At 39.8% G+C, this 16,391-nt stretch overlaps 1 long non-coding RNA gene across 1 annotated transcript in view; it reads left to right on the top strand.

Moving 5' to 3' along the window:
- Positions 1–3,519: 3,519 nt before the first annotated feature.
- LOC310997197 overlaps positions 3,520–16,391 on the top strand; it is a 36,726-nt gene continuing 23,854 nt past the window's right edge. The window contains exons 1-2 of the long non-coding RNA XR_014595932.1: positions 3,520–3,635; positions 7,332–7,401. This is a non-coding gene — a long non-coding RNA (uncharacterized lncRNA). The remainder of the gene's footprint in view (positions 3,636–7,331; positions 7,402–16,391) is intronic.

Consider the following 16,391-nt stretch of genomic DNA (forward strand, 5'->3'; position numbering starts at 1 on the left):
ATTTCCTTTTTCTGTGTTTATCAAAGGCTTGGGTGATTAGAATATAGGCAAAATTTTAAATAACATTACCAATATGTTCTTTTAAAAATCTTATCAGTTAGTAATGTGGTCCCTGTGAAGGATTTACCTGACTCATTTATCTGAAATGTTTGGTATAAAATATTGAATGTTATTTGGCAGAGTTTTGTAATATTGATCAAGTGAAGAAGGGGGAAAACAATGGTAATTTCTATAAGACAAAATCTCTTTGCAATTGAAAAAACAATTCTCTCTCTCTCTCTCTCTCTCTCTCTCTCTCTCTCTCTCTCTCTCTCTCTGTCTCTCTGTCTGTCTGTCTCTCTCTCTCTCTCTCTCTCTCTCTCTCTCTCTCTCTCTCTCTCACACACACACACACACACACACACACACACACACACACACACACACACACACACACACACACACACACACACACACACACACACACACACACCCTTTATCATGTCACCCATCATATGTCATGCCTGGAGGAAGAACTGAGGGGGCCTGAGGTGGAGCAGAGGAAGAGAGAGGAGTTATATGACAGCATCTATAAAAAAAAAACACAAAGTCACCATCAACCCCCATCCCCCCTCTCCTCTCCCACCCCTCAGGGGCTCAGAAACCCTGCCGCCCCACCAACCACCACCACCTCTGTCCTCTTTCTCTCTCTTAATCCCCACTCTGATCTTTGTGCTTCATCGTGCTGCTGTTTAATCCTCTGTCTGCTGCTCTCTTGTCCTCTGTGGGTCAAGGTGACAGCAGCCAACACTGGAATTTGTCTCCAGGTCCATTCAGAGTTACCTGAATGGCAGGCCAATATAGGAACTCTTAATTATTAATGTATCTTTTTCAAAATCACGGTCAGAGAACTATCTATCTTGCTAATTTATCAGCTGACTGACAAGTAGCAACACTGGCAAGTTTTGCGTGAATTTTTGGCTGAACTCTTTTGTTAGGCTTCAGTGTGAACATGAATTTTCTAACTTCTTGATGCATTAGAATATTTTCAGGTGGCCTTACATCATTAAGAGTTTGCCATTAAAGTGTTCTTAAAATATAAATAAACTTTATGAAAAAAAAGTTTCACCAAGTGCAACACATGAAGAATCAGCACAACCTCAGCTAATTATAAATTTCATTCAATCTAGTGTAATAGGAGTTAATAGCTCATAAAACCATAAATAGTGTAAGCCTAAATAGATTAAAATAAGTGAATAAAAAAAGTAGCCTATTTTTATACCCATATTCTTCAAAAGCTGCAAATTTCAACAAAAATAATCTGAAACATTTGTTTGGATTATTTCACATTTTGTTGTAGAATTTTTTGATAAGATAACTAGCCAAAGTTTATTGTTTAAAAGTAGCTCTACTTTTTCTCCTGACGCTTGCCCCCACCTGAGCCAATAGGGATGTCGAATTCAGTCATGTGACAAAGACGTAGGCCTATCCAGCAAAGAATGCGGAACAGACTGACCGTAAACACAGAGCTAAAGGAGCAGGAATGTCCCAGATACAAGGTAAGACTGCTCCAAATCTTTCACGACCACTAAAGTGCGTATATATCGGTCGAACACGCGGACGAACAGGGCTGTGTTAAACCCGCTGATTCTCTAGTTCAAGGAGAAAACGACGGCGCGTCTGTGCTCCAACAGTCGCAGAGTAATAGGCTACTACGCGGAATACACGTGTTTGGAAACGTACATGGTCCCATACATATCCTCCTTCAGGTAAAACAGGGCTCAGTGTCTTCTTTTTCTTTCGTAACCGTCGGAGTTTATCTTGTTTTTGCATTTTCCCACAGGCCCCCAGACCATTTATAACATAGCTACATGATAGAGAAGCTTCACTTCTTACATTGGCTGCAAAAGTCGCTACATCCCATCAGAGAACAGGAGGCCACCAGCAGGTAGGCTACAGTCAGGATTTCATCATGCTACATTTTTGTTTTGATGCTAATAACAAAACTGACTGTGGTGGAATTGTTGAAGTGTAGGCCTACACATGTAGCCTAGGCTACATTGCCTACCTGTGGTCAACCTGTGTGGCCACACCCACTTAACTGTAAATTACAATCAGATTATTTTTATTGCCCAGACACACGTGATTAAGCAACACTCAGATCTGCAACATAGAGACCCAGACAGTGAGGACGGTGCCGTGGCCTGTGGAATGGCCTGTTGAATGTGAGAATGTGTAATGAACGAGCAGCATTCATTATAGATCACACACATCATTTATTCATCTGCTCTGTCTGTCTGTCTGTAAACATGCCTGTGATCCACGGTGTGTGTATAGCTATGTCACTGTGTGGTTGCTTTTGTAGTTTATGTTCTTCTGTGTGTGCATTCACACATGGTCTTTCATGTCTATAAATGTATGTTGCAATCATAGGACACCACTATGTGTGTGTGCATGAAAAAAGTTATCCAGTGTGTGCAGCAGCATCTGAAAGTTGTAAATCATTTATTCAGATCTTTAAAGGTCCCATGTTGTATAAAGTGAGCTTTCCATGCTTTTTTAAAGTTATCAAATGGGTCTTGGTTCTATAATTAATACTAGTGAAGTAAAGTATTAAAGCCAGAGTCCACAGAGAAATGAACACAGCCTCTATTTAGAAACTGAGCCTTAAAACTGTAACACTGTAACTTTGTGATGTCACACGGAAGCGGTCGATGCAACTATCTGGCCTTAAAGGACAATACCAGGCAAATTCAACCTGGGGCTATAGTTTCTTAATATTTTAGGTCTTAAAGAATGAATCTGAAGATTTTATTTTCAATTTCTCCTGTTATTAAGTTGTTCTGTCTGTCTCTGCATCGCCAAACAGAGATGTAATATAAAGTCTTGCGTGAGAGTCAAGTTGACGCGCTCAGTAGGCTACTGTATGTTTACAGGTAGTCTGAAGCTCTCCTGTTTGTTTTATCAGCAAAGGAATACCAACGAAAACTTTGTGCTTCTGAGTTGATATTCCTTTGTTGATAAAACAAACTGGAGCAATCAAGAAGAAAATCTTCAGATTCATTATTTTAGTTCTAATATATTAGGAAACTATTAGCACCAGGTTGAATTTGCCTGGATTTGCCCTTTAAAGGATTTGGTTTTTCTAAGTGTTTACCTATATTTTTATTCGATCACTCAGCCAACAGACAGCCTCTCAGAAGACTCAGAGCCTCCTCTCCTCTGATTGGCTAACACAAACCTATAAGCATGAGAGAGGAGATAAAACTACACTGAGGTGGTTTTTGTTTCTTAAACCCACAAATGTGTCTTCTTATGGATCAGCACTTTAAGTGTAACCCCAGGGTGTGCAATTTGAGAACTTTAAACCTAGTTGATCTTGAATTAACCTTTTGTAGCCACCTCTTTTGGAAAGTCACTGACTGTCTCTGGACTTAATATAAAAGGAGTTTAATAATTTATGGTGAAGATTTAATTTGTTGCACAAGGGCAGATTTCTGCTGCATCTATATCAAGGATTTTGTTATTTTCTTTATTTCCAGGCTGCAGAAGCAGTTCCCTCAACAACTTGTGTTCCTACAACCTCGTGTGTATGTGTGAACTCCAGCCCCTAATGCAAACCACTGTCCATCAAAACATGAATGACTCACCATCAGGTAGGTCTCTAAGTTCTTGCGCTCTCTTGTCATACAATTCTTCTCTCAGGGCTCTCTGCTTGTCTTAATGGCCTCTAAAATGCTGATATCAACAAAACACATTAATGCTCCTGTGAGTGAGACAGCTTGATGAGTGCCGAGTGCAGATGATCTATGGATCAAATCTTAGGGAGTCTCTCACCAAGACGGCAGGATGGTAATTTGTTGTGTTCTGACATGTCCAGATATCAATATGGTGCATTATGTCTGTGCACTTCATTTCAGCCAAACACACCAGGGAGTATGAATTTGAAAAAAAAAAAAAAACCCCAAAAAAAAAACATAATTTGGAGACGGAACAGAGGTACTCAGGCATGTTTAATGGGATAATGTTGATCATATTTATTTAATAATGTTTGCATGCTAATATTTCTTAATTACCACAAAAAGTGTTTGGACATATACCAAAACGTTTACATTTATTTGAAGTCACAAAGAATCCTCAGCATTGAGTCCTCAGCCTATCAGGTGAAGGTTTGTTGCCCCAGTCATCCAGATGTGCCTGTGGGAAAGAACCATACAGACAGTTAGACATCAACTCAACGTGTAGAGTGCCACAGCTTCCAAAATGAGCATTAATATTAACACTTCAACCAGTGACAGGGTTTAGTGTGGTGCTTTCCAAAACTACAGTACTGCCTTACAAACAACAGCTTTAAAAATGACTTATGACTGAGAATAATATGAAAGTATATCAATTGAAATATTTGAAAAATGCTTTTTTGGTGATAAGACTCAAGAGACACCACTAACATCCATCACTGAATTGCTACAACCATTTGCCAGCTAGGTGTGCTGATTTTAAAACCTGGAAAAATCATCATCTAACCTCCATCCACCAACAATGCTGCTGATTACTGACAATATTCATATTTTTACTCTAGATGAAAAAGGCATCTATTGCTCAGATGAAAAAAGTTTAGTTCTAACAACAGCCCAGTACTCTAATTTATAGCATTATCAAACATATTAAAATGTTTTCACAGGAATTAAACTTGTTGAACCTGCTTACAGCTTTGATAAATGATGGTCGTAGCTTAAAGCTCAGAGAAGCAGGCACCTAAACTCATTTGCTGGCTGGTGACTGACAGGACCTGAAAAGCACCAAGTGCGGATGTTATGTACTTGACGTCAAGTCAGGGTCTTAGCTCTATAGCTTCCAAGATGGGATTGCAATTTGCTATGTTTTGACATGACAGATAACGATGTGGTGCATTATGCTCTTGCACTTAATTTTATCCGGGTGCATGTGGGAATAGAAGAAAACTGCTTAGAGCCTGTGATTGGAAAACTGATGGTGACCTGAAGGTTTGAGAAACTGGGCTGGAGAAGAAGAGAAAGAGGTCTGCTTGAGAAGGAAGTTATCATGAGACGTTATATTGTAGATGCATTTGTATGAAAAGGAGGATCAATTATGAGTCATATTTGTATGGAAATGTGTAGTAAATGGAGACTCATAAGGATCTTCAGTCAAACTGCATCCCGTCACTTTATTGCACCACATTACAAAGCAACTTTAAAACCAGGAGATTTCCTTTGTTCATTGATCCATAGTGTTTCGTGTACATTACTGTTAGGAGCCTGATTGTTGTGGTTTTTCAGGACCGCACTTCCTGGTACAGTAGTTGCTTGTTGATTAATTCTTACTTGCTCTATAGCCAAATCCTGCGATCTTTAATTCAAGACATACACGTTGTTCTGGCTTCAGAATCAAGCCTGGCACAAATGTGCCATTCATGCGCAGCAGCTGTCAGTGACAACAACTAGTTGTATGTCACCACAGAGTAACAAGATAGTATTCAGTGCTTTGCATAGCTGATCCTTTGGCCCATGTGCCATATGCTCTCCCATGGCTCCAGGTAAAGCTTAACCAGAAAGGCTGCTGTATGTGGCACAGGTTCTTGTTTCCAACACACTGTTTCCTGTCTGGAGAAGTTACTGAACCTGGGCTGTTAGACTAAAATTCTTTATTTAGAATAATAGGAATGATTGTGTACATTGTGTCTAAAGACTTACCACTAATACTTTTCTGCCATAAATCATGGTTGATATCCTACTGAAATATAACTTGTCTACTTGAAAAATAAAGAAAAGGTGTACATTTTCTTTGGTGGACTCAAGTCTGTTGGACTGAACGTCGGGCTCGGAGGAGGCAGGATGAGTGTTTTGCTGAAGTAGGCCCAGTAAACATAGAGTCTTGTAAATGAAAGCTTATTGCTTCCTTTCTTTCCTCTCCATTTTCAAGCAGGAACACGTTTTATTTTTTTAAACTGTCAAACCTGCGTTTCCTGAACTGATTACGAACAAATCCTGAACAATTGACAATGACAGTTTCTCATTTAGGAACAAAATTTCTTCTTAACTTTTCAAAATGTGGGGCGCGAGTGGCGCAGTAGGTTGAGCAGGCACCCCATGTATGTAGAGGCCATAGTCCTCACTGCAGGCGGCCCCGGTTGGAATCCCACATCGGACGGCCCCTTCCTGCATGTCATTCCCCCTCTCTCTGCCTCTCCATTTCCTGTCTCTCTCAACTGAACTATCTATCTATCTAATCTAATCTAATAAAGGCATAAAAAGCCCCCCCCCCCCCCCCCCCAAAAAAAAAAGGGTACCTACATGTTAAGCCCTAACCCACAATAAAAGCAGAAAATTGAATTGACATCATAATCACACCAAATAAAGGAAGTAGAGTGAATAATCATAGGGATGGAACGGAAAATAAATAGCTGTCTGTACAAACACACATTTTTAGAAAATGAGATGTAATATAATTATTTACAAGCACACAGTAAGAGGCAGTAAAACTGTCACACAAACAATCAATACCCTCTTATGTTCAATGATGAGCCTTCCATTAACGCCATAACAACCCTCATCACCATAACGACCCATCAACATCCAACCTCTTTCCCTCCTCTAATCAATGAGACTCCTCTCCACAGATCTCCCCCTGTCCTCTGTCATCTTTTCAATAAATAATTCAGAACGTTGATTGGCAGATGGGGATCAATTAACCAATTAAAGGCCTTGTGTGGCGTTCAGGGTTTTACCCTGTTTTCTGTCTTTCTCTGCAAGCTTTAGACACTGGGGCTGACTTTGACTGGCATGCCACAGTGTTGCCATCATCCCTGTCACCCCAGGGCACAAACTGAATGGTCCAGCAGATCAGAGACCTGTCTGCCAGTCAGCCATTTCAAATTCACTGTAATTGTGAGTCTGATTCGATCGGGTCAACAGGTGACAGAAGGTACATTTCGTAAATAATAGCAAGGATGCCCCTGCGGAGCAAAAAGCTAACAACTCTCAATTTCTTCATTCTCTCCTTTCTGTCTAAATCAAAGTTGAGCTCCATTCCAAGTTCTTGAAAAGTTGTGTAACTTGATTACATTTTTTCTCTGCTCTGGTCAACTCTGGCGGTAGAAGTCAACAAATACTTCAAAGTAAAAGCATGAATACCCAGGTGGAGCAGTCCTCAGCACAAACTTTTACTTCAGGGTAAAAGTTCTTTAAAAAGAGTCAGAGCAAAAAAAATAAGTGATCGAGTAAGAGAGAGACAGTGACCTTTGGCAGTCTGTTATAGACTTTTCGTGACCATATTCATAACTTGGAATACTTTTATGAAAATCATTTTACTTCTCCATTTGTGGACTCTTACAGACGAAAGAAATATGGACAATCAAGGACAGGAGTCGGACAGACAAGATAGGACTTTGAGACCTCTTCAAAGGTAAGGTGTCACCACTGCTTTGCTGTTTTGTATCTGATCTATAAGGCTGGTTAATTTGAAAGAGTCATTCTTATGTGCCTGATAGATTTTAAGAAGCTAACTGCGGGAGCTTGGAGGGTGTTTTCTCCCTTTGTCAAAGACCTTCTTCAATAAAGTCACGTTAAATCCTGAAACAGCCCAAAGAAAATGGAAGCTATGTGATCTGTCACTTATGCTAGCATGTTCATGGCTGGGTAGGTAGCATTAGCTCTCGGTCATCATGTACAACTGAGACACTGACACTGGAAGTGTACCTTAAGATTACTGATACACAGACCAGTTGCCCAAAATATACAACTATATTTCTGTTGCATAGCTTGGGGCAAATTACCTTTAACGATGTGTCCCGAACTGTCGTCCAACAGCAGTCTGCATTTTTATAGAAGCCAAATCTGTCTTCAGAAAGTGTTTGTATTCCAAACCCTAACTTACACAATCACCTCCCTAATCATGATATGAATTTAAAGTATTCTCCCAATCTCTCTAGTCTACTTTTCACTGTCTGTTTTAGACTTATCACTCTTATCACTCCATCAACCCAGGTTTCCATCTCTCATTCCTTGATTTTCCCTCTCTCTCTCCCTCCCTCCCTCCCTCCCTCCCTCCCTCTCTCCCTCTCTCTCTCTTTACCTTGCAGTGGATATCATTAAATATTCACAGCTCCATTCTGGCCTAATTGTCCTCAACATGGCAGAGAGCAGTGGAATGAAATTAACCCATTAGCCAGGAATCGCTTTCATCAGAGCACCATGCCCAGGAAGTGCGTACGTGTGTGTGCATGTGTACAGTTTTGTTTATGTGTGTGTGTGTGTGTGTGTGTGAGAGAGAGAGAGAGAAAGAGAGAGAGAGACGCTTTCTGTTCCAACATTGATTCATGCAAACATGTAGACATGTGCATCCACGTAAAGCATTTGAAACAAATGCATAGCGTGCAGCCGTCGTCAGTCAGACATGAATCAAGGCAGATGTGTTTTTTTCCTCTAGTTAGTTCTGTAGTATTTGTTCAGTGTCATGTGAATGCTCTCTATGCAGTGATCCCTACAATATCTGAACATAATGGAATATAGTACAAGTAAATGAACAAATCCAACTTTAACTTTTGTTTTAACAGGAGAGGTGTCAAACAGTATGTTTCCTAAATATAACACAGCTCCATTTAACTGCAAAGGGATTTGAATTTTTACAATTTCAGTGAAGTAATCTGATGTATTAGAAATACAATTTTACACATTGGCTCATGTTGCAAGTTTCACATGTAGTGCTGAAGCTGTCCACAAATAGTACCCTACAAAACAATGGAAATTAATGAATAATAGTACCTCGTTACCTTTCTTCCCTTTTTGATTCCTCCTTCTCCTTTCTGTCCATCCTCCTTGTTTCTCGGTCACCAGAAGCCTCCCACCCCATCCTCCTCACAGCTCAGGTCAATAGCCATCTATTGAATGTATTGACAGAGTAAAGTGGTCCTACTTAACAGCGCAAAGCGTCTCGCTGTCATGAGAGTCTCGAGAGGCGAAGGACGAGCGAGGACAAGGAGGAAGGGAGGGAGAGCGAGAGGGAGGGAGGGAGGAGAAGACATTCAAAGCAGATGGAGCAGATTTAGGAGGGTTGAACATGATATTAATTTGATACAGGGCCAAATTAAAAGTGGTGTGATAACAACAGCAACAGACAACTGTGTCAGCTGTAAGTTTAAGCAACTGTGGACCTTTTTTTTATTTTTTATAAATCAATATCATAGTGGCTTCTTGAATAATACCAATATTGATTTTGCTTATTTACAATTTTGACATAGTTTTTTCTGGATATTGTTACAGAACTGTTTGATTCTGTGTTAAATTATAGATTGATTGATTGATTGTCGACCTGTTTTGGAAGATAAATGGTCTAATAATTAGTTTGCCATAAAGTGACGATGTAGGAAAAGAGAAACTATGTTTATACACAAAATATTATACTTTAAATTAGACATAAAAGCAATAAGGCTGATGTGACTCACTGGGAAAATATGCTGAGTTAACTCCATCATGCCTCTGGGACTAAGCAGCTACCTGTCAGCTAATTAAGATGCCGCCTCATTTCTGCCTCATTAGTGGTAATTTCTCTTTGCCTCCCTCCTTTGTTTATTTCTCATTCTCCACCACCCTCCCTCCCCTCCCTTCCCCCCAAAAAGCCACCTCCTCCGTTTGTTTGTTTTCCTAGTTCCACTGTATCTGTTGTGGTGGAGAAATTAAATTTGATAAATGAGTCGATCTTTAAATATTAATTATGTATTAATTACATTCGCAAGGCAAAACAAACCTTGCTTAATGATTTATGAGGATCAGTCCCACTTTACTCCCGATTTCATTGTCCAATGAGAATCAGGAGAGAGGAGGGAAATGGAAGGGCTGGCAAATTAAAACAATGAAACAAAATGTGATTAGAGAATGTGCAAGAGATTGTGACTGTGTGTGTGTGTGTGTGTGTGTGTGTGTGTGTGTGTGTGTGTGTGTGTGTGTGTGTGTGTGTGTGTGTGTGTGTGTGTGTGTGTGTGTGTGTGTGTGTGTGTGTGTGTGTGTGTGCGTGCTTAAATTGTGCGAGAGCCATTTTCAGGCCACAGAAAAGCCTTGAGAAATCAAGAGAGAAAATCTTCAATTTGCAGGAGAAAAGAGAGTGACAATACACAAAGATGATGATGACTTTCTGGACAGGTTCGACCTTTGACCTGCCTCTAACATCATCTTCCTCGGGCTAATCAAGTTAAATAGTTTATGTACTCATAAGTATATCCACATTTTTCACAATCCACTGTCTATTAGTCAGTTAGTGTTTATGGAAGACTGGTCTCCTGTGAGCAGCTGATTATGACCTTTAGCTATGGTTTATTGTTAGGTGACCTCAGAGCAAAGGTGAAAGTCAGGTGTTGCGTGAAGCGTGATGGGTAGATGAAGTGGTTCACAAAATAAAAGCCTTTCACAAATATGTCAGATTTACAGTTACAGTACCTTTGCAAAAAACTGTGGCAGTAAGTAGGTGCAAGATTAGAGGAAGATAAATTATATGTAATATAACAAGCACTAAAACAAATGAGAACAAACAGTATCAAGAGCAAATTCCCCCAAACACAAGCTACACCGACAGAGCTGATGCTCATTTACAGGCTAACATAAGTCTCTCCTTCTCTCTCTCTCTCTCTCTCCCCCTTTCCCACCACCACCACACTTATCACCTGTTCCTCTGATAGTTGGCTGTCTCTTGGGTAACCTCCCACCTACACACACATACACACATACACACATACACACACTGAGCCTCCCAAAACTAATAAATATTTCAAAGGCGGAAAGTTTAGTAAACAAAGGTGTGTGTGCGTGTGTGTGTGTGTGTGCGTTGTATCGGGGCTTCTGAGGGATGCTGAGAAGAGGTGTCATCTTTGCCTTCTCCCTTCTCTTCCTCTCTGTGAAATCCGACCTCGTTGTTGTGCTGTTTTAACCAAACAAACACTGACCGCTGCTGTGTCCTGTTTCGGGCCAGCATGCAGCAGCAGCAGCAGTGGGAGGAGGAGGAGGAGGAGGAGGAGGATGAGGAGGGAGGCCTGACCCACAAACAAGAAAAAAAGAGCATCAGGAAGCCACACACTGTAGCTGTAGTAATTATGATGGAATAAAAAGGGGAGGGCTGGTGACGTCATGTAGCAACAAAGTCCACTTTAGGAATTTGTTCGGGTGTTTTGTTTTTTTTACTGTGCATGACAATGAGGATCTATGTCAATCATTTGAATTATTTAAATATGAGTAATCGCATGAGTGCCCATCGTTACTCACAATTTAGTGCAAATGAATCACATTTTATTATCTGTTCCAATTTAACCTTAAAGTGATATAAAATAAGTGTCTAGTAGTGGAAAAATATGCTGCTTTATGCAAGTAACTTGCAAAAATGATGACAACGTCCACAAACTCTCAAGGGCCTCACTGCATTTGGCATAAAAAAAATTAAAAAACTCCATCTGAGTGAGAACTGTCAGCAGAGACAGTTTATCGTGCACCTGCAGCTGATTCATTTCAGGCTACTGATTCAAACTATGAGTCTGTGAACCAAATAGATTTTGTTTGTCCCTCTCCCTAACCAAACCGTGTGTTTTGTTATTGTAACCATGACAACAAAGGTCCAGTTCGCCTCTAAGTTGAAACACTGCGACACTGTGACAACTGCTCACCTGCCAGTCTTTGAGAAAATCTTTGTCTCCCCTCCAGCAGTTTAGCAGTAATCCATTTATTAGTGGCTCATTAACACCCATGACCCTGATGATTTGGTTTCCCTTGACAACTGCAGACCTGATTGCCTTTTAATAGGTGAGAGAAACAAACAGATGATCAGCTAGGCTATATATTAACACTTGCAACCCTTTGTAAAGGGAAGAAGACACCACAACATTACATTAATCATAGACGGCTTTTGAAGGATATATTTTGTTATGTTGTATATTCAAAAGTAAAACTCCCAAGCCACAATATTATATATGCGTATTGAATTTATGTGTGTCTAAATCCATATTTATGTATTTTCCCTGGTGTTGGTGTAGCCTATATCAGTCCATATGTTCCTCTGTGTGTGTTTGTGTATGTGTGCTGCAACACTGCTCTGTCACACATTAAGTGTGTGACACAAGAAACCCCAACTCCCCACAGCAGAGGCAGAAATTATCATACCGCAGCTCAACCAGCTCCAAGTAAATAAAACATTAAAGACTCACAAATTTGGCTCACAAATTTGGAGAGTGGGAAAAATTTAAAGTGCTTAATACTTAATACACACTTTACAGTATGTTCTGCCGTATCAATATGTAATGAGGACTAACTGCCAGTCCGCTAATCCAGTTTCACTCCTCTATAGTGAAGATATGAAGCGTGACAACTTATTGTCCCAGTGTTTATTATTTTTTCACACAATTTTCAGACCAGTCATCAAAAAAAAAAGTCAGACAGGAAACACAGCAGCTCATTCCAATTCACTTGACGGGAATATGACGGGAAATCAGCCAAAAACAACAGAGAGCAGAGGTTTTCTTAGTTGGAGCATGTGTGCATGTATTGCATGTACTCAGTTTGACAGTATGAGTATATTTATAATTCTTACAAACCGTGGTTTGGTTTGTAGTTATTTCAAGTTTTAAATTAAATTGTGACAGGCCTCCTCTTACAGCAGCTCAGTCATTTTTGTGAATGAATGTGAATGAAGTGAATGATCAAATTCATTGTTTATCAGTGGAATAAAACTTCCAATTCAATAAGATATATTTCAGTACATTTATTAACTTTTAAATTTTCAATGTTTAATATAAAAAAAGAACATGTTTAAATTCTACAATAAAAAATAATGTACAGATGTAAACTACGTAGATACATATCATAAAATTGTGACAGTATTTATGAACTGTCCATATAAAATAGGGTCATTGTTCACCTTTAGTGTCATTCTTCTTAACAGCTGTTCATTCTAAAACAAATTTTAGTAATGCTAAATTTTCAGCATTTATCAGTGTAGCCTAATGTGTATTGTTCCATCATTTTTTAAACATTAAACTTCCACTTTATAAAAAATAAATAAAAATCTGAACAATATGTATCATCATTTTTCAGGCAAATTTATTACAGTTGCAGAAAATAAATAAATGTACAAAAAGACAAAGAAAATTGAAGGCAAAGGAAGGGGAGGATGAAACAGCAGCATCAGCGGTATGGCTATGTGGCTTGGTGTTTGTGTGTGTGTGTGTGTGTGTAGGGGGTCAGCTAAGTAGATAGGTGACAGCAGTGAGAGCAGGAATTGTGAAACAGTAGCCGATCCTGAACCGCTGACGGGGGCCCACACAGGATGAGAGAGACGGGGAGGGAGGGAGGGAGGGAGGGAGAGGGTTAGGGTGGAGTCCTAAAGGGGGGAGAGTGGGGGGTTTAAGGGGTCTATGAGGCTTGAGAAAAGCCTGGGGGTAAATGCTGAGAGGGAGGGTGAAGGGACACCGTATGTGGCTAAAATAGGTTGGAGGTGAAAAAGACACTGTTGATGGGTGTCCCTGCGCTGATCACAGTCACATTTACAGACTGATCAGTTAAAGAGAACGAGTCCTCCAAAGTTAACAACCACCGTGTTTCCAGCACCAAAGTGTGTTTTCTCAGTAACTGCCAAATGACAACCCTTATTGTGATGATGCTATGCTAAAGGTTTGCTTAGGTGTAAAGTCATGGCAACAATAATAACCACACTGCTCATTTTACATGTTTATGGTTTGGCTTCATGCAATAATTTGTCCACAAAAAGCAACACAAATTATCTTCAATGTTTTATTAAACACAGTAATAAACACACAACCCCCCCAATACATATACTTTTACTGTGAACATCATTCTACCCCTTGCTTTAGCACTCAATCAATTACGTACAGACACTCCTGTCTTACATCTGAACTGTCTCCAGTAGATTGTGAATTTTGCTGTAAGTGACAGACCGGAAACATTATATAAGAATGATGGACGATAATATTTATCTTTTTGTTTCCTGACAGTCACAATCACCTCTATTTAATATGAGTTTTCCATTGAGTTCATCATATCTGAAATAATTTCAGCAATGGCACAAGATCATAAAACAGATGAATATCATATACATTGATAACCAATAAGGTAAAAAAAAATGTATATAACCACCATCAAATGTGTACATAATGTTGAAGTAGATAAAAATGTATGAATAAAACTGGCATATTAGACACTTCTCATGAAAGGAAGTTACATGTCAATTTTAAAATGAATACTTTTTCTTCACTGATGACACTAGAATAGAAATATCCCACTGTGGTAACTTGTCATTGTTTTTGAATGCTAAGTGGCCAATTAATAATTAACCAGAAGAAAAAAAAAGTGATTAATAGATTAATACATTGTTAAATAACATTGCACAGGAGTCCTCCTCACACTTGCATGAGACATGTGCAGGAATCTTATCACTCAAGAAACAGAATATAAACAACAGTGAAAGGAGTGCACCCACAGAAAACAACATAACAAGTCCTCCAGACTAAACAACAAATACGTTGATTGTCATTTCTGGCAAGGGTTTTGTGATCTGATGTCGCTATCAGCACGACGTTGTCAGTGTGTCGTTTTTTGGTGAAGACGCTGTGACTGTGTAAACTGTTTATTTAAAAACATAGACTTGGTACTGTACTGTATGAATCGAGCTTGATGAAGGTCTATATAAAGAGCATACTCTGTTTTCTGTGCAACAGTAGTTGCGGTGAGGCCTGAAAGTGGTGAAGGTGGGGGTACGGCAGCGTTTTAGTAGTGGTGGTGGTGGTTTGGGGTTAGGGGGTGGGGTGGGGCTGCAGCACCGAGGATAATGGGAGCAATGGGAGCAGCCCAGGCAGCATATGGCCAGGCTGGGCTGCCTGCTGGTGCACCAGCTGTGGAACTGGTGGCCGAGATCACACAGCCACTAAAGAACCCATCATCCTTCCCTCCTCCCTCCCCGCTCCCCCTTCCTCCCTCCTCTCTCCATCTCTCTGTCACTCTCTTAGTCTCTCTCTCTTGTGAGTTCAGCTCTGTTTACTTTACGTCCATGAATAGTAACAAATACTTACAACCGAAATGGAAACAAAAATAACTGTAAATGCATCGTCCTGTTTGCATCGTATTACATAATAGATAATAAACTTTTTTTTCCTCAGTCTGTTCATACATTACTCATATTGAAACTTGGCTGACTCTATGGTTGTTTCTCCGTTTCATTTCATTTCCTGAGTTGTATTTTGCAGTTGATGAATTGTTGTGTTAAGTAAGGGTGCCACTGGAAAAAACGTTTTTCTGTTTTATGCGCCATGCCTATTTAATTGCTCTAAGGCGCTTCACATGTGACATTAACTGATCAGGACATTGACACTGAGTTCACTTAGAAGGTAGCCGCTCTCCATTAACATCCTCTTGTACTATGTATGTGTAGGTTAGTTTTGAGCTGCATGTGTCCTTCATTTGGTGGCAAAGTTGGAGAGAAACTCCAGTCATGCACTTTTTATTATATTCATACTGTCATTATTGTTTCTGTGGGATTTAATTGCTTTATAAATTCAATCAAAACTGAATAGAAATGTGTATTGTTTAATGCAGGAAACATGACTGATGAGGGGAATGAAACTATTGTACTTGTCACAATCCTCCCAAGAACAATAACAGTGTCTGTCATTCCAGCAAATCCCCCAACACTGACATTTTGTTTACATTGGAGAGGTGAAGCTCTGTTGTGATTATAAATATCCTCACACACTTCATCTTGTCAGTTGGGACAAAAAACGAAGTAAGCCGATGTTATCGTTAAGCCACAAAGTTGATAGTAGTTGTATGTTTTTCTAATATTTTAATTTGAAGAATTTGGTGATTGTATAGCTTTAGGACTCGTGACATCAATATTTGAAGTGCTGGCCTCAGACCAGCACTTGAAAAGTGGATCCCTGCCTGCAGATGAATGTTGGGTCGTTGCTGCCATGCTGAATGGAATTAGCCTCAGCTGCTAACTCCAAACTTTAGCATCTATACTGCCTGTGATAATTAAACTAAAGAATTATAATTTAATTATATAAATGAATCGGCTAAAAATACTTTTATTTAAATGACAGCTCTTAACAGTCTGACCCCACTCCACCACCCACCCACCTACCACTACTCTACCCTCTCTCAGTATCTCTCTGCCTCGCATGCCCCCAGGCAGCTCCTAATGCACAGGGACAGGAGGTTGATGGGAGAGAGAGAGAGAGAGTGTGGGTGAAGAGGGGGGTGGTTAGGGAAAGATGACTCAAGAGTCTGGTGTGTCATTTAGCATAAAAGCATCTCCCTCTCCTCTTCTGTTTCTGCATGTCCTATATTCCCAGTGTTATTTTTTTTAGTCCCCACTTCCTCCTTCACCCCCTTTCTTTTCCTCATTAC

Source organism: Trachurus trachurus, assembly GCF_905171665.1.
Source record: "Trachurus trachurus genome assembly, chromosome: 14".
Lineage (NCBI taxonomy): Eukaryota > Metazoa > Chordata > Actinopteri > Carangiformes > Carangidae > Trachurus > Trachurus trachurus.